The sequence below is a fragment of the Hyla sarda genome, chromosome 7, assembly GCF_029499605.1.
Source record: "Hyla sarda isolate aHylSar1 chromosome 7, aHylSar1.hap1, whole genome shotgun sequence".
NCBI classification, from domain to species: domain Eukaryota; kingdom Metazoa; phylum Chordata; class Amphibia; order Anura; family Hylidae; genus Hyla; species Hyla sarda.
Window position 1 is genome coordinate 186,053,794 of NC_079195.1, and position 18,382 is coordinate 186,072,175.

At 42.3% G+C, this 18,382-nt stretch overlaps 1 long non-coding RNA gene across 1 annotated transcript in view; it reads right to left on the bottom strand.

Moving 5' to 3' along the window:
* Positions 1-18,382, bottom strand: part of LOC130282891 (uncharacterized) — a 52,212-nt gene that overhangs the window by 15,544 nt on the left and 18,286 nt on the right. Inside the window, exon 2 of the long non-coding RNA XR_008846552.1 lies at positions 16,121-16,311. This is a non-coding gene — a long non-coding RNA (uncharacterized LOC130282891). The remainder of the gene's footprint in view (positions 1-16,120; positions 16,312-18,382) is intronic.

Consider the following 18,382-nt stretch of genomic DNA (forward strand, 5'->3'; position numbering starts at 1 on the left):
AACTTTGCATAAAGTGAAAAAGGCGAACTCTGTAACACATTGGTTTTGAGCATAAAATGGTGTTTTGGAAACCTCTGATGTGCAATTCCAGTTTTAGCCAGTAGAGGCATTAGTGTCCCCTCACAATTTGACATGAGGACCCAGCATAATGATCTCTTGTAGTGATGTGCAGGTCGTCAGCTTCATGTTTTTTTTCCAGTGATTGTGTGTAAGCACTTTTAAGAATACATGTGTGTGTGAGTGTTACATACACGCTGTCCTGAGATCTTTATTTCCTAATGAAAATAAAAAAAAAAAATAAAAATTACAAACCCTCTCTCCTGGTCTTCTTTTTTTTTTTTTTAACATCACACATTTGTTCCGAATGCTTGGAGCGGGTGGTGGGGTCGTCACATCACGGCCACACCCCCTCTTGATGGCATGCCACGCCCCCTCAATGCTAATCTGTGCGAGAGGGCCAAGCCCCCTGCTATATACCTGCATTGAAGGGGGTGTGGTGTGACATCACAAAGGGGCGTGGCCGTGAAGTCACAACCCCCGCACCCAGCATTCTAAACGAATGTTGGATGCTGCACAGAGATTCTGGGGTCCCAACGACGGAACCCCCGTGATCAGAGATCTTATCCCCTATCCTTTGGCTGGGGGACAAGATGTCTAGGGGCGGGGTACCCCTTTTAAGGCATTTGGTCTTAAAGATCATGATGTCAGATATACTTGTTAAACTGGAGACACATTGCAGTAGGGTTTAACAAACATATAGCAGCCATACAAAGCAAGCATGCTATACCTGGTGACTTTATTTCCATAAGAAAGTGTATTATACAGTGTCATGGCCCAGGGTCCAGTTTTCCTCCAGGGCTTGCCACGCCTCTCTCTGCTAACATTACGCCTGCTCCTTCTGGTAGTTAAAACGCAGTGCTCGCCTGTGTGCAACAGCCCTGTGTAGTTATCTTGTGTTTGCCGCGTCAATGTGTATAGCAGCACATGAGTGATGAGTCAGAGACTCCCCGCGCATGCATTGAGATTTATCAAAACCTGTGCAGAGGAAAAGTTGCCCATAGCAACCAATCAGATTGCTTCTTTCATTTTTAACAAGGCCCCTGCAAAATGAAAGAAGCGATATGATTGGTTGCTATGGGCAACTGGGCAACTTTTCCTTTGCACAGGTTTTGATACATCTCCCCCATTGACACCACATGCAAGGGATGTGACAGGTGCACTTTAAGGGTAGTTATATTTCGAGCTGGGCCAGCCTCTGAACCTTACTGCGCACACAGGGCTGCCACAGGTATCCCTGTGTGTCCGCTCATAGGAGAATACGCTGTGTAGACTGTTTGACCATACCCTTGATTAAACTTTAATAAGACCTAAGTATTATACTGCAACCTCACTTCTAATGTCTCCTAAAGCAGAGCTCAAAGGGGTACTCCGGTGGAAAACTATTTTGTTTGCTAAATCAACTGGTGCCAGAAAGTTAAACAGATTTGTAAATTACTAATCCTTCCATTAATTATCAGCTGCTGTATACTACAGAGGAAGTTCTTTTTTTTTATTTTATTTTTTTCTGTCTGACCACAGTGCTCTCTGCTGACCAGAGGTTACATGGACAGAGGTGTCAGCAGAGAGCTCTGTGGTCAGACAGAAAAGAAATAATTAAATAGAAGTAATTTACAAATCTGTTTAATTTTCTGGCACCAATTGTTTAAAAAAAAAAGGAGTACCCCTTTAAAGGGTTATCCACCATAAGATGATTTTAGCACCTCCCAGACAATAATGGACATGCTTAGGAAGGATATGTGCTTGTCCTGGAGCTTAATGGCTGTGTTCTGAGTCCACCATAACATTTCTGTTATCTTTTGTGAAATGGCCATTTCCTGTTGGAGTTCCCTCCCTCCAACTAAAAGTCCCTTGGTCACTTTTCTCCCATATATCAGCCACTCCACCCATTGACCTGTGTTTTCTAACCAGGGTGCCGCCAGCTGTTACAAAACTTCAATTCCAGGCAGAATGAACCCACCCTCCAGTGGTCGCTCCACCCATTGAAGCAGACAGGTTCCCTTTGAACATCTGACTAGTGGTGTAATGTCTTTGGCTGCACTGCAACCTGGGAAAACCTGAGACGACACAAATTTTGTATGTTGCTAAAAAGAAAAACAGCGGGGCAAAGATCACAATTGTGATCACAAGAATTGTGAGATTACCATGAAACACAGGTACAGACACTATATTATGAACTACACTAACTTTACAGCCCCTGTAGCATAGTCAAAAAAATAATAATCCTGGAATACCCCTTTAAGAACTGATACCAAACCTCAAGGACCAGCTGCATCAACACTGTCAAGATGACCAAAATACTTGCCTGAAATACTATACTATTTTAGATTTTTACCTTCTCAGTTAAGTCCTTAGATATTAGGGCACGTTCCCACTTGGCGTATATGCAGTGTATTTCACGCTGCGCAAAATCAGCAGCAGCAGGAAATACGCTGCGTACCCCTCGCTCACCATACGCAAGGCTTTCCAGCGGCAGCCCTATGTGTGCAGTGAGATTTGGAGGCGGGGCCAAAATACCCTACAGCAGTGTTTCCCAAACAGGGTGCCCCCAACTGTTGCAAAACTCACAGCATACCTGGACAGTCAGTGGCTGTCCGGCAATACTGGGAGTTGTTGTTTTGCAACAGCTGGAGGCACCACTTTGGAATCACTGACGTACAAGACGTTTTTTTTATTTTTATTGGGGGGGGGGATGGGACAGTGTACGGGTGTGTATATGTAGTGTTTTACTCTTTATTTTGTGTAGTGTTTTTAGGGTACATTCACAGGGGCGGGGGTTTACAACGAGTTTCCCGCTGGGAGTCTGAACTGCGGCAGAAAATTTGCCACATCTCAAACTTGCAGCGAGAACCTCACTGTAAACCCCCGCCCTGTACATTCACATGGGGTAGGGGGTGCAAACCTCCAGCTGTTGCAAAACTACAACTTCCAGCATGCACTGACAGACCGTACATGCTGGGAGTTGTAGTTATGCAACAGCTGAAGGCATACTGGTTGTGAAACAGTTTGTTACTTGACTTACTGTTTCGCAACCAGTATGCCTCTAGCTGTTGCAAAACTACAACTCCCAGCATGTATAGTCTGTCAGCGCATTCTTAGAGTTGTAGTTTTGCAACAGCTGGAGGCACGCTGGTTGCGAAACACTGAGTTAGGTAACAAACTCTCAGTATTTCACAACCAGTGTGCCTTCAGCTGCTGCAAAACTACAACTCTCAACATGCATTGACAGCCAAAGGGCATGCTGGGAGTTGTAGTTGTGCCTCCAGCTGTTGCAAAACTACAACTCCCAGCATGCCCTTTAGCTGTGCATGCTGGAAGTTGTTGCTATACAACAGCAGGAGGCAAACAGCGCTTACCTCCTGCTGTATGCTGCCACCGCCGCAAGTGACCCTCGCTGCCACCTCCAGGGATTTCAGCAGGCGATTTCAGCAGGCATCCCATTCCATTCACTGCTCGGTTACTAATGGTGAACGGATACGCAGAGGGTGTACAGGTACGCCTTTGGTCCTTAAGTTCCAGGACACGAGGGCGTACCTGTACGTTGGGTGGGGTTAAAGAATTTGCTAATTATGGTGGAAAATAAGTATTTGGTCACCTACAAACAAGAAAGATTTCTGGCTCTCATAGACCTGTAACTTCTTTGAGTCTCCTCTGTCCTCCACTCGTTACCTGTATTAATGACACCTGTTTGAACTTATCAGTATAAAAGACACCTGTCCACAACCTCAAACAGTCACAGTCCAAACTCCACAATGGCCAAGACCAAAGAGCGGTCGAAGGACACCAGAAACAAAATTGTAGACCTGTACCAGGCTGAGAGGACTGAATCTGCAATAGGCAACCAGCTTGGTGTGAAGAAATCAACTGTGGGAGCAATTATTAGAAAATGGAAGACTTACAAGACCACTGATAATCTCCCTCGATTTGGGGCTCCACCCATGATCTCACCACGTGGTGCCAAAATGTTCACAAGAATGGTGGGCAAAAATCCCAGGACCACCTAGTGAATGACCTGCAGAGAGCTGGGACCAAAGTAACAAAAGCTACCATCAGTAACACTCTTTGCTGCCAGGGACTCAAATCCTGCAGTGCCAGACGTGTCACCCTGCTTAAGCCAGTACATGTCCTGGCCCGTCTGAAGTTTGCTAAAGAGCATTTGGATGATCCGGAAGAGCATTGGGAGAATGTCATATGGGGGTGGAAACATCATGCTTTGGGGCATTTTTTTTGCTGGTCCATGTAAAGGAAAGAATGAATAGGGCCATGTATCGTGAGATTTTGAGTGAAAACCTCCTTCTATCAGCAAGGGCATTGAGCATGACAATGATCCCAAACACACCACCCGGGCAACGAAGGAGTGGCTTCGTTTTTGTGACCAAATTTTGGTGCTTGGGCTGTTCTGTACATGATGTGCCTCTTCTCGTCACTTTTTTTTTTTTTTTTAAATGTGACCCATCATTTTTTGGCCACATTAAACTGTAAGAAAGAAGATTCACTGGTCTTAGGAATCCAAGATAGAAGTTTTTGGCATCCGTTCTAAACATCATGTGGAGGAATCCATCCCTACAGTGAAGCATGGTGGTGGCATCATTATGCTGTGGGGTGTTTTTCAGTGCCTGGGACAGGGAGACTTGTCAGGGTTGAGGGAAAGTTCAATGAAGCAAAGTACAGAGATTAATGAAAACTTGATCCAGAGCACTTGAACCTTTGGACCTCAAACTGGGCCAAAGGTTCAACTTCTAACAAGAAAAGGGGGTGATTTATTAAAACCTGTGTAGAGGAAAAGTGGTGCAATTGTTCATAGCAACCAATCAGATTCCTTCTTTCATATTTTAGAGGCTCCTTTAAAAATGAAACAAAAATCTGGTTGCTATGGGCAACTGCACCACTTTTCCATGACACAGGTTTTGATAAATATCTCCCAGTAACCCTAAGCACACAGCCAAGATAAACACAGGAGCAGTTTAGGGACAACTCTGTAAATGTACTTGTGACCCAACCAGAGCCCGGACTTGAACCCAATCAAACATCTCTAAAGATACCTGTAAATGGCTTCCACTGATGGTCTCCATCCAACCTGACAGAGCTGGAGAGGACCTGCAGAAAAGAATGTCAGAAAATACTCACCAGGGGCAAACCTTGTGGCACCATCGCTAAGAAGACAGGAGGCTGTGATCACAGCCAAAGGGGCTTCAACTAAGTCCTGAGTAAAGGATCTGAATACTTACATCTAGAGCTGCAACAATTAATCGAAATCTACAAAAATGAATAATGGAAATAGTTGTCGATGATTTATATTATCGATTCATCTGTGGTTAGGGGGCTTGGCCTTGGTTGTTAGGGGTGTGGCCTAATACCACAGTATTCCTATAATTTTTACTACTTTCTCTGACTTTTAGCCCCTCAATGTGCCCCCTCAGTCTCTCCTTATCCCCTGAGGGCAAAATCTGTAGCTTAGCTCCAGCACCAAGACCGCGGCCTGCAGTGCAGTCTTGAAAGTTGCCACTGCCTTCTTGTCCTTGACGCCTATGGTCCTGACATCGCTGGAGCCACCTTGTCCGGCCAGAAACTGCCTTCTCCATTCTGTGCAGTTACAGATCTTCCTGGTGCAGGGAGGACAGCCAACACTAAGGGCCGTCAACTGCACCTTTTCCGCTGCAGCAAGACTCATAGGTTAAACCTTCAGGTGCTGGTCCCTCTTTTCTCCCCTGTTAAATGGGCACTTTTTTGATATGTTGTAGTACTTATGTACTACAACATATCTGTAATGTATTTTCATTATTTATTTTTTCATTTTGAGGGTGAATTTTACGTTTCAAAACCGGCCACTAGGGGTCTCCCTCCTAGTGGCCGGCTGCAGCCTGGCATGACGTCATGCCTGAATTTGGAGTGATTGTGGCCGGGCAATCAGTCCCTATTCATTTACGCTACGCTCGCTCCCTGCCTGTCAATCAGTTAGGCAGGGAGCGAGCGCATTGGCTCCTCGGCCACTCCTCCCGCACATCTCCGCTTATGGCAGTTTCAGTAAGCATCAGAAGGAGGGGGGGGGGGGGGGGGTTTGTGACAGGGGGAACTGGGTATGCGGGAGGGGGGGGGGGGGTGACGGAGGGAACAGGGTATGCAGCGGCGGGTTCTACACAGGGTTCTTCCAGCTGTTTCACTACTACAACTCCCAGCATGCCCTGACAGACAATAGCTGTCAGGGCAAGCTGGGAGTTGTAGTGGTGAAACAGCTGGAGGCACCCTGTGTAGATGAACTAATGGTGGAAGTCCCCCCCCCAGCAGGCATCAGTGACATCGTGCCTGCTGGGGAAGTCTGCCTGGTAGTGAGCACACTACCAGGCAGACAAAAAGTTATTTTTAATATAGTTTAAAAAAAATTTAAAGCAGGGAGGGAGTTAGGGATAAATTGGCAATAGACAGGGACAGAAAAATATATATATAGGATGGTGGGAGCTACTCTTCAGTTGCTGTACCTTCGCTGTTACCCTTTGTGAACCCTTCAAGTGCAGTCCCTTTGCTCTTTACCTCTGTTAACCCTTCAGGTGCTGTCCCCTCTCTTTTCACCCTCTTTATGATGTAGTCCTCACTTCCTCCCATCCTCTCGTTAACCCTTCCTTGGTTCCCTAATCTCTTCTTTTTTTATCCGATTAATGAAACCAATAATCCGCCAACTAATCGGCCAACTAATTACAAATTATTGATAGTTGCAGCCCTACCCACGTCCATGCAATATTTTAGTTCTAATTTTCCAATAAATTAGCAAAGATTTCTAACATTGTGTTATTTCTTAGTCATAACTCGGTATTGAGTACAGAATGATGGGAAAAACTTGATTTCATTTTGGGAACATGCCAAAATGTGAGAAATGTGAAAGAGTCTGAAGACATTCTGAATGCATTGTATATACATATTAAAGGTATCCTTTCTGTCCTATCTGGGACATTTATGGCAATCCATAGGATACACCATAAATGTCGGATCTATGTGGGTCCCAATCAGGGGGTCCCGACATTACTGACCGATTCTACTGTTCATGGCTTCCAGGCCACCTTCACAAACATGCTGGAGGAGATCAGGGTTCAGATGCGGGGTTCAGATGTGAGTTGATTTTGCTTTTATGAAAAAACCCATTACCACCATTTTATTTTCAATATTTTCCAGTTTTTCCTGATTATTGTGTTAAAATGTTAATATTCTCACCTGGATTGAAGTTCTGTAAGAATACAATGTTATGCAGGTTTATATAGATACATTGTAACATAAATGTGTTTTGTTGTTAAACTTCCATCATTTGAAATGGTTGCTAGCGCCATCTAGTGGTAATAAAGTGTCTACACAGATAAACCTCTATTAAAGCCATAATACTGTCTAGTAGGTATACAGTGGTCCCTCAAGTTACAATATTAATTGGTTCCAGGACGACCATTGTATGTTGAAACCATTGTATGTTGAGACCATAACTCTATGGAAACCTGGTAATTGGTTCTGAAGCCACCAAAATGTCATCCAAAGATAAGAAAAAGTGAGGATTAAATAGAAATAAGTAAAAAACTTATATAGATAAAGCAAATCCTTACATATAAAAGAAAGAAAGAGCTGCTGGAAGCTGTAAATCACTGTCTATGTCAGTGTTTCCCATCCAGGGTGCCTCCAGCTGTTGCAAAACTACAACTCCCAGCATGCCTGGACAGCCTTTGGCTGTCCAGGCATGCTGGGAGTTGTAGTTTTGCAACCACTGGAGTCACCCTGGTTGGGAAAGTCTGGTCTATATAGAGGACAGGAGCTTCTTCAGGGTCATGTACAGTACACCCTAAATGTAGCTGTCCAAAGGAGAAGCTAAAGCACAGGTAAAGAGTAATACAGAACATGTAGTACCTTCCTGTATTGTAGGGAGGCGCTACCAGACAGACAGTCAGTGCATGCACTTCAGTAGTACTGTTGTGAATGTCCATTCTAATTAGTCAGTTCTTCCGGCCTGGACTGTCCATAACATTGTTTGTTGAGTCTGGTTTCAAGTTACAGGGGTCCAGAAAAGACCATTGTATGTTGAAATTATTGTATGTTGAGGCCATTGTAAGTTGAGGGATCACTGTGTAACTATAGTAACATATGTGCATCATACTCTACATTACATGGTCCTTTGAACTACTCACTTGCAGGTATTAATAACCCCCTCCCCTAGTCTCTAGCCTCTGGAGATCACACAACGTGCAGTGTGCGCTGTGATCATTGCTTCATTATTCCTCTCTACACAAGGGAATAGTTTACAGCCCAACTGGAACAACTGTTTAGACAATCTGTTTTTACACATAGCTCTGTTACAAAGCAGAAACCTTACGTCTTCCTCTTCTGTTCTCCACTGTACAGGCCAATAATTCATATCTATCTCATAAATCTTTCACTACTCAAAAACAGCAGCTGCACTCCATGTCCTGCTGGCTGCGGAGTAACCGAGAGAGGGACCCCTGTATCCCTGCGCCTCTAATCCACTAAATAATGGACGTGTCCCAGCTCCTTCTGTCTGCTCATTCACTGCTCCCAGATGACAGCACCGGAAAATTAATAACACACAAAAATATTAGGATTTTTCCAAAGTAAGTAGTACAAGCAAAATCTGCATGCCGAAGGCTATCAGGGCATGATGGGAGGTGTAGTTTTGTAGTATGCACTAAGAAAGAGCAGGGAAGTGAATATTAACCCCTTAAGGACTCAGGGTTTTTCCGTTTTTTCCTCCTCCGCCTTTTTTTTTTTTTACAGTAACCCCCTGACCTACGATGGCCCCGACATATGATAAAATCGACATACGATGGCCTCTCAGAGGCCATCGCATGTCGATGTCAGCATCGACATACGATGCTTTTATATGTCGGGGCCATCGCATTAACTGCTATCCGACAGCGCCAAATGCTTAAGCTGTTGTCGGATAGCAGTTTAAGCATCCCTGGCAGGTTCGCTTACCTATTCCCGCTTCTCCGGGTCCACTTTGCGATCCTCCGGTGTCTTGCGCATCTTCTCCAGGGTCCGGGCCTCGCTTTCCGGCGTCGTTATTACGTCACTAAGCACGCCGCGCCGGAGCAGCAGCGTAATAACGTCACCAGAAAGCGAGGCCCTGACCCTGGAGAAGATGCGCAAGACACCGGAGGATCGCGAAGAAGACACCGGAGCAGCGGGACAGCATCGGGAGCCCCTGGGACAGCATCGGGAGCGGTGAGGACCTGGTCCGGAGCGACGGGGACAGGTGAGTACAGCTTCCTATACTTTACATTGCACGGATCCCTCAACATACGATGGATTCGACAAACGATGGGTCGTTTGGAACGAATTACCATCGTATGTTGAGGGACCACTGTAATTCTAATTTTTATTAAGAATTTTTAAACAAAGGAAGTACATAAGAAAGAAGAACTCAAATAAGTACAAGATGCATGTGAGCACATGCCAAACAAAGAAACCCAAAATGGAGGGCTCCTGAGATATACATTGTTCCTTCACAAGCTAGAGTGAAGGGCAGGGTAACAGATCCGAGCTAGCAGGTCTGTTTCGGATGGGGGACGCGTATTCTTCCAATATTTAGCAATCAATGTTTTAGCAGCCAGCACAATATGCATAAATAAATTAAAAGGCCCTATGGGACAGATGTAGGAGATACACTAAGGGATCAAGTGGGACTGTAATCCCCAGAACCGAGCCAATTAAACGAGCCACCACCCTCCAGAATCCCAATATAAGTGGACAAGACCAGAAAATGTGAAATGTGGATCCAATTCCCACCCCACAATGCCAGCACTGTGGAGGGAAGGAAGGGTTCAGTCTGATGAGGAGTTCAGGGATATGATACCAAACCATAAGTAGCTTAAATTGGGTCTCCTTATAAGCCATTCCTCCATTGCGGAATAGTAATATTGGTATTCAAATCCTCCTCCCAGCGGCTCATATAATGATGATTAGGTGCATCCCCTCTGATGGGAGAGTTGAGAATAGAGTAAATGGCCGAAAGGTGGCCTTTCTCTTGCGGTCCCCGACGGCACAATTGCTCAAAGCCCATAGGCAGAGAAACTGTCAGAGAGCTCAAGGAAGAGGACATATAATGACTAAGTTGGAGGTAATAAAACCGCTCAGAGGAGGGAACACCATTCTGAGACACTAGCTGTTCAAAGGGCTAAAGGGTGCGAGAACTGAAATGTACCACATCAGCCCAACAGAAAAGACCCCTCGAACCCCATTCCCACACCATAGCAGAGGTTTGGTGTACGGGGAAGCTAGGATGGTAAAGAAATGACCTCATGTGGGAAGATAAGGAGGCCAATTTAACCTTGACTGAGCAATAATTCAAGACATACCGAGAGAAGGCCATCGGGCCCAATAGAGGGCCTAAAGAGGGGGAGGAAAGAGGGAGGGTCCAGAGAAGAGAGTCAGGATGAATAGGGGCCAACCAGAGCTTTTCCAACTCCATCCATCTGCTATAGGCATGATAGGAGGACCACGCAGTCAAGTGATGCAAATGAGCCGCCCAATAGTACTTGGTGATATCCGGTACTGCCAGACCTCTGAAGGAACAACTAGCCAACATAACGGACATAGGGAGGCGATGCCTCTTGGCATCCCAGTCCTCCTCACCTTTTAAAAATCCTAAATGAAAAAAACACTATAGTTTAAAATGGTTGCTTGCGTCTTTTTTGCGCCTTTTCTATGTAGTGCCTTTTTCTGTAAAAATGACACCTTCTCTTTATTCTGTAGGTCCATACGGTTAAAATGATACCCTACTTATATAGGTTTGATTTTGTCTTACTTCTGGAAAAAATCATAACTACATGCACAAAAATTAAAATGTTTAAAAATGTCCTCTTTTGACCCCTATACCTTTTTTATTTTTCAGCATACAAGGATGTATGAGGACTCTTTTTTTTTGCGCCGTGATCTGAAGTTTTTATTGGTACCATTTTTGTTTTGATCTGACTATTTGATCACTTTTTTATGGTATAAAAAGTGACCAAAAATATGCTATTTGGATTTTGTAATTTTTTTTATGTGTACGCCATTGATCGTGCGGTTTAATTAAAAATATATTTTTATAGTTCGGACATTTATGCACACGGCGATGCCACATCTGTTTATATTTATAAATTTTTTTTTAAATGGGAAAAAGGGGGGTAATTCAAACTTTTATTAGGGGTTAAATCATCTTTATCAAAAGGAATGTGTCACCAAATGTTATTTTATATTTTTTAGTGGTTAAATACATTTTTTCAACTTTTTAAAATATTTTTGGAAATATATATTTTTTTATTTGTCACAAAATATGAAAAATTCTATGATAACTTGTCATATTTCCAACTCTTGACCAGCAGAGGGAGCTCACATGAGGAATCTGGTGAAAACAAGGGACGTGCTAAATGTGGCCTCGCTCGTCTGCACTTTCCTCTTGTGTCCGTGGTCGGCGGTAGGGCGGGGTAACCTGGGCAGTTGCCCAGGGCCTCCATCCAAAAGAGGGCCCCTGAACATATTTACATCCATACAATACTGTATGTTGCCGCGATTTGCGCAAAATTGATGTGTTTTTACCGCAATTTTGTGCAAATCGTGGCAAAATATAGCCAGGGCCGGATTTGTCATTTTTCAGGCACTGGCAGGGCCGATTACAACCCTGACTGGCAGCAGCTATGGGACCCATGGCCCCACTTACATCCCTATGCTCTACGGCCACAGGCTAGTTTAGACCTACAGGAGCGCGTTGATGACATCACAGGTCTGACACAGGCAGCAGAATGTAATCTCTTCATTGCACCCTCTGTGTCGGATCTCAGAGGTCACCAGCGTGTTCCCCGTCTCATAGGCTGCAGGTCTAAATCAGCCTGTGCAGTCTGTGGGGAGACAAGAAAAAGAGGGGAGTGCTGAGGAGAGCCTGCAGAACAAGAAAGAGATGGACAACTCTTCTCCCTCTGCTCTTTACAAGTTACCCAGTGCTATCATCCTGTCAGCTAACACAGGCACCGCTGAGGAGGAAGGAAGTGTGAGGACTGCCCCCCCACACCGAGGAGCCGGACTGCACACAGTGACAGTGATGGATGTAAGTACTTGTCACTGTCTGCCTGTGATTAAATATAAGAAAATTGTCCTCATGAGGAGGGGAGGACACACTGACAGCCCTTCTAGTACTACTACTCCCAGCAGCTGCTGCATCAGGCTGAGTCTATTAGTCCAACATGAGCTACAGTACAGCAGAGCCTTATGTTAATGTTGCTTGCCAGACTGTAAATGTACAATATAAACTACAACACCCAGTGTGGTCTTTCTGTGTGGCCTATGTAATTACTCACCACATCCCTTTAAGGTTGGGGGAGGAGGCACAGACAGGGAGACCACACTGGGAGTTGTAGTCCTATGTTGTATAATAAATTGTACCTCTACAGTTCTTTTTAACATATGACTATGACACGGCTCTGTGCATGATATTCATTTGTTTAATATGATTTCTTTTAAAATCAGCACCTAAAAAGCCAAACGGTAAGCTTTAATCCTAGATGTTTTCAGCTGCATATGGCTGTAAGGTGTGAGCAGAGGTTATTGCTGCATCTCACTGACTTCACACAGCAACATCAGCACGCTGAGGAAGGAGCGAAAGCGCGCTCGGGGTCCAGGTGCAAATTCAGCTACCGACATGGGTGAGTGATTACATACCTTCATATTTAGATACAGGGACAGGAGGGGTGATAGTGACCCTTACATGGAGATAGTAAGTTGCCACATGGTGCTTCCCATGATGCCTAGTCTCTGAGCCATACTGGTTATTTATGTGATCTCTGATATGGGTGATTCCCATTGAATGGTATACAATATTGTAGCTGTCGTTGCATTTCTGGCTTGTTTATGTCTGTAATCCTGGCTTACATCATTATTTTATTAAGATACTGTTTTTTAAGTGTAATTCAATAAAAGGTATTTTTTAATTATCTATGTGGTAGTCAACTTGTTTTTTTCAATAGTGTATAAGAGTTTGGTCATACCGAGTTGTTGAGATAAATATATATATATATATACACACACACAATGGAAGTCTAAAATTATTGCCGCATAAGTATGCATAAACATAGGGACAATGGCAGAGATTGCTGGTTGGAGCTATATAGTATAATGTATATTTGTAAATTTGTTCTATTTAAAAATATTAAAATAAAAAAACACGCCATTTTGTAAATTTTGGGGGCTTCCGATTCTACACAGAGCAGATTTCAGTAAAAATGACACCTTATCTTTATTCTGTAGGTCCATACGGTTACAAGGATACACAATTTATATAGGTTTTATTTTATTTTACTAACTAAAAAATATTATAACTACATAACTGTTTTATTTTTCCGCAAACGGGGATGTATGAGGCTTAATTTTTTGCACCATTATCTGTACCGTTTTTATTTTGATGGGACTTTTTGATCGCTTTTTATAAATTTTTTTAGGGTATAAAAAGTGACCAAAAATATGCAATTTTGGACTTTGGTATTTATTTATGTAAACGCCATTGACCGTGAAGTTTAATTAACATTATATTTTTATAGTTCAGACATTTGTACATGTGGCGATACCACATATGTTTATTGTTATTATGTTAACATATTTTTTATATGGAATTGGGGGGGTGATTCAAACTTTTAATATGGAAGGGGTTAATGGGTGTTATTTTAAACTTTTATTCAACTTTTTTACACTTTATTAGTCCCTTAGGGGATTTTTAGGATGACTCATTAGATTCCTCATGCAGATCAATGTAGTTCCATAGAACTACAGTGATCTGTGTGCTCTGTGCTCGATTCATAAAGCCTGGTCCTGATCCAGCCAGGCTTTATAAATCTCAGAGCAGGGACCAGCAGAGGAAAAGAGGTAAGCCCTCCGGCTACCTCAGAAGTGGATCGCTTCCCCGCAATCGCGCTGTGTGGGTAGTGGTTTGGTGCTTTGGAGGGGGGGTGGGAGGCAATCCACAATTCACACTAAAGCACAGCTGTCTCAGACGAGAATGGGGTGTGACCTAAGTAAGGTGTTGGGCCTAGCAAAGTGGTGCAATGCAATCATCGTGTGTGTGCTAAGAACTACTGGACTTCCTGCCTGGAGGAAAAGCTGAGAGAAAAAAGGTATGTGCTCAGCAAAGGTTACACTTGTACATTACAAAGTTATATAACCTTAAAGGGGTTATCCATCATAAGTTGATTTTAGTACATACCTGGCAGACAGTAATGGACAAGCTTAGGAAGGATCTGTAAAATTATATGTTTAATATACAGTGAGTCAAACCTAAAATGGATGCCATGACCTTTAGAACAGTTAAGCTATAGACAGCTGAACCTTTAGATAGAATTGCTGAGGTATGCACAACATACTATTCTAAGATAGTCACAGGACTACCATATATGTGATGTCCAATCAGATTGCAAGTTAAGCATGACATAATGTATACAGCCTTAAGGTAAGTATATATATTCAAACCAACCGACTAGGAGGAGATATACAGAGACAAGTATATTTATGGATATAAGACTTAGTATAACCACACCCACATATGTAAAGAACACACCCATAAGTATGGTATATAAGAAGACTGCATCACCAGGGGGCAGCCTCACTCAGTCATGAAGAACCAAGGACGAAGGAAGCAAGACTGATGGAGGAAGCCAAGCTAAAGAGGAAAGAGGAGCCAAACCAGTCTGATGAAGACACCATACAGCCACACATCTATGATGAGAATCTCCTGTTTCACCACATCCCAAAGATGATCTATTGGATTGAGATCTGCTGACTGTGGAGGCCATTGGAGTATAGTGACCTCATTGTCATGTATGAGATTATGAGATTTTTTTTATGTTTTGTTTTTTTTGCTTCTCGCCAGTCCACCATTTATGACCATGTACAAAATGGTATTGCCATAACATAACAGGGTAAGGCTCCATGACGGTAGTGCAGAAAATATGCCTTATAAATATTATAATTATGTTATTTTACCATTCAAAAGCATTTGACCTGTCATTCTTCAATCCCCTTTGACAGTATATAGTCCCATAAAAAAAATCATATTTGCATTTACCGAGACTAGAAACAGGGTGTAGCTGTAAAAAAAACAAAAAACTTTTTATTAGGTGAATGGTGTTTGCTGCTACTGATAGTATATAAAAATACTTATCAACTAAAAATGATATGGCAGTGTTCAGTAAATGTTTGTGTGACGATCTCATGAATTCCATAGAGATACCTGCTGTTATATCTACCCACGGACTGACACTTATCACAGCGTCCTGATTATTACAGTTCACCTCCTCTACATTTCTGTACTGACAGCTTCAGATTGATCGGACTAGTGGCATAGTAGCTAAACTATCTTAAGATTGAATAATAAATAAAAAATCATAAGGAAGGAAGAAAACAAAACTTTTTTTTACATTTGATTCACACATAGTATTTTGATCCGTATATTGGGCAGTATTTTCAGTAGGTTCAAATCAGAGGAAAAGGGGCAAATCTTTTCATTATAGTTTTATAGGTGTTGCTTCCACACCTGGTTTTTGGCAAAATATACTGATCAAAATACTACGAGTGAACCTAGCCTTGGAGTTGAGCAAATTTACAGTAACATTTGTTGAACCTAAATCAAATGAATCAGTCATCAATTTAATTAGTCTTCAATTTAGTCTAAAACACTTTCCAAGTGTTCTGATTCCCCAGCGAAGTCTAGTATGAGACTTGAGATCACCTAGGATTGTCTCATTCCAGAATTCTTAAAAGAATTTGAAAGTGAAACACTTGGAAAGTGAAATGACTTTAACAAGACTAAAGGAATCAATGACTGATTCATTAAATTTAGGTTTGACAAATGTTGCTGTGGAATCACACAACTCTAATGTACTATGCTTCTTATAAAACCATGCCCATTCACAGCCCATTCACAGCTACAAAAAAGTCAGGCATGATGAATACACAAGGCTGAGACAGTAAGAATTAAATGGGAACTGTCAGAATCATAAACTATTTATATGTTATACATCAGCATATAATATACTTCATACATTTTTTTTTTTACCTCCTTTTGATATAAATCATGGCTTATAGAAAAGGCCACTAGGGGACCCCATACCATTCAGAACATAATCCTGTCCGGCTGCAGAATCATCTTTGTCCTAGATGAAGCACAGGCTGAGACAAAGTCCAGTAAGTGAGAGTGGGACTAGCACTCCTCTGTGCTCTCTCCTGTCCGGTCTATCAGATTCCTGTCTGGAAACAGAGAGGAGGGGGTTACAGAGCAGCCTGCAGTGAGTGGATGAAGAGACCCAGCAAAGCAGACTCAAAAAGGAAGTGAATGCATTGTGAGCGGGGGTGGGCTTAGAGCTTGCCTCTGAGCAGCAGAACAGATGGATTTGTGAGCTACATACAGAAGCTAGACACATTAAAGACATGTAAAGAATCTGCATGACCTAGTGAGTTACCTATATAAGCATTATTTTTTTTTCTGTAATATGACAGGTATGCTTTAAATATTCTTTCTTTACAGGTTTATAGCCTTTGGGGAAAAGTGTCAGAATGTTGGAAAAAACTCTTTAAGGGTGTATTAACATGTTATTGTCATATCATTTTTTATTTTAATTTCTTTTTTTTGCCTTAGTATGGTGCTGACATGTGAACACATCCTGAAAACCTGCATTCTGCTATGTTCCCAGATTGACTTTTGGGGGTAAACTCTAAGGCACAACTGCAAAAAGATCAGATTGGACTGCACTCCGTGTCTTGCAATATGATATTAGGTCTGGTCTCATCAGTCATGTATTAGGACAACAATAATTTGTTCCTCTGAGAGTTCAGATATTTTCAGACATCCTGTCAATTATTTTGCAGCAGGCGGTTTGACATTTCTTGTTTTACAGGTTGCACAGCATTACAGATGTTCTACAAGCAGAAACTGGAAAATAACAAAGATAAATATTCTCGTATACAGCGTCTCATATAAGTGAGTCCACCCCACGTATTGTTGTAAATATTTTATTCTATCTTTTCATGTGACAATACTGAAGAAATGACACTCTGTTGCAATGTATAATAGTGAGTGCACAGTTTGTATAAGGCTGCATTCACACTGCGGTTGGAGCGGAGGGGAAATCCGAACGCTGGGTGCGGGCTTTTGTGTTCACGCCCGCCCCCTCGTGACATGACGCCACGCCCCGTGACATCATGTCCCGCCTCCCTAATGCAAGTCTATGAACTTTCGTTGAGGGAGCGGGGCATGACATCACGAGGGGGCGGGCGTGAACATGGAAGCCGCACCCAGCGTTTGGAACAGTGAGTTCTGGACGCTGGGGAGCGGAGTAACCCTTTAATGTTGAGTCCCCTCAAAATAACTCAACACACATTAATGTCTATACCTTTGCAAAAAAAGTGAGTACACCACTAAGTGGAAATTTCCATATTTGGGCCAAAATGTCAATGTTTTGTGTGGCCACCATTATTTTCCAGCATAATGGGGTACTCCAGTGAAAAACTTTTTTTTTTTTTTTCAAGTAAACTGGTGTCAAAAGGTTATACAGATGTAAATTACTTCTATTTAATAATCTTAATTCTTCCAGTACTTATCAGCTGTTGTATGATTCACAGGAAGTTCTTTTCTTTTTGTAGGTCCATACGATTAAAATGATACCCTACTTATATAGGTTTGATTTTGTTTTACTTCTGGAAAAAATCATAACTACATGCACGAAAATTAACACGTTTAAAAGTGTCCTCTTCCGACCCCTATAACTTTTTTATTTTTCCACATTCTGGGATGTATGCGCTGTGATCTGAAGTTTTTAGCATTTTTGTTTTGATCGGACTTTTTGATTGCTTCTTATACATTTTTTTATGGTATAAATGCGCTATTTTTGACACTGGAATTTTTTTACGTGTACGCCATTGACCGTGTGGTTTAATTAACAATATATATATATTTTTAGTTTGGACATTTACGCACGCGGCGATACCACATGTTTATATTTATTTTTATTTACATAGTTTTTTTTTTTTTTATGGAAAAAGGGGGGTGATTCAAACTTTTTTTTAGGGAAGGGGTTAAATCACATTTATTAACTATTTTGTTACACTTTTTTTTCTAATGTTATAGCCCCCATAGGGGATTTTAACATGCAATACATTTGTGGTGTCCCGGTACCGTATTTCATACTATACTTTTGTAGAGGTCCCCATAGTCAGAGTCCCTAGGAACGTCGGGGTCCCTCTTCTATAGTTATCCCCTTGTCACCCCTTAGTTGGTTCATATTTGTATAGAAATTCATATAAATATAAGTATAAATATGTA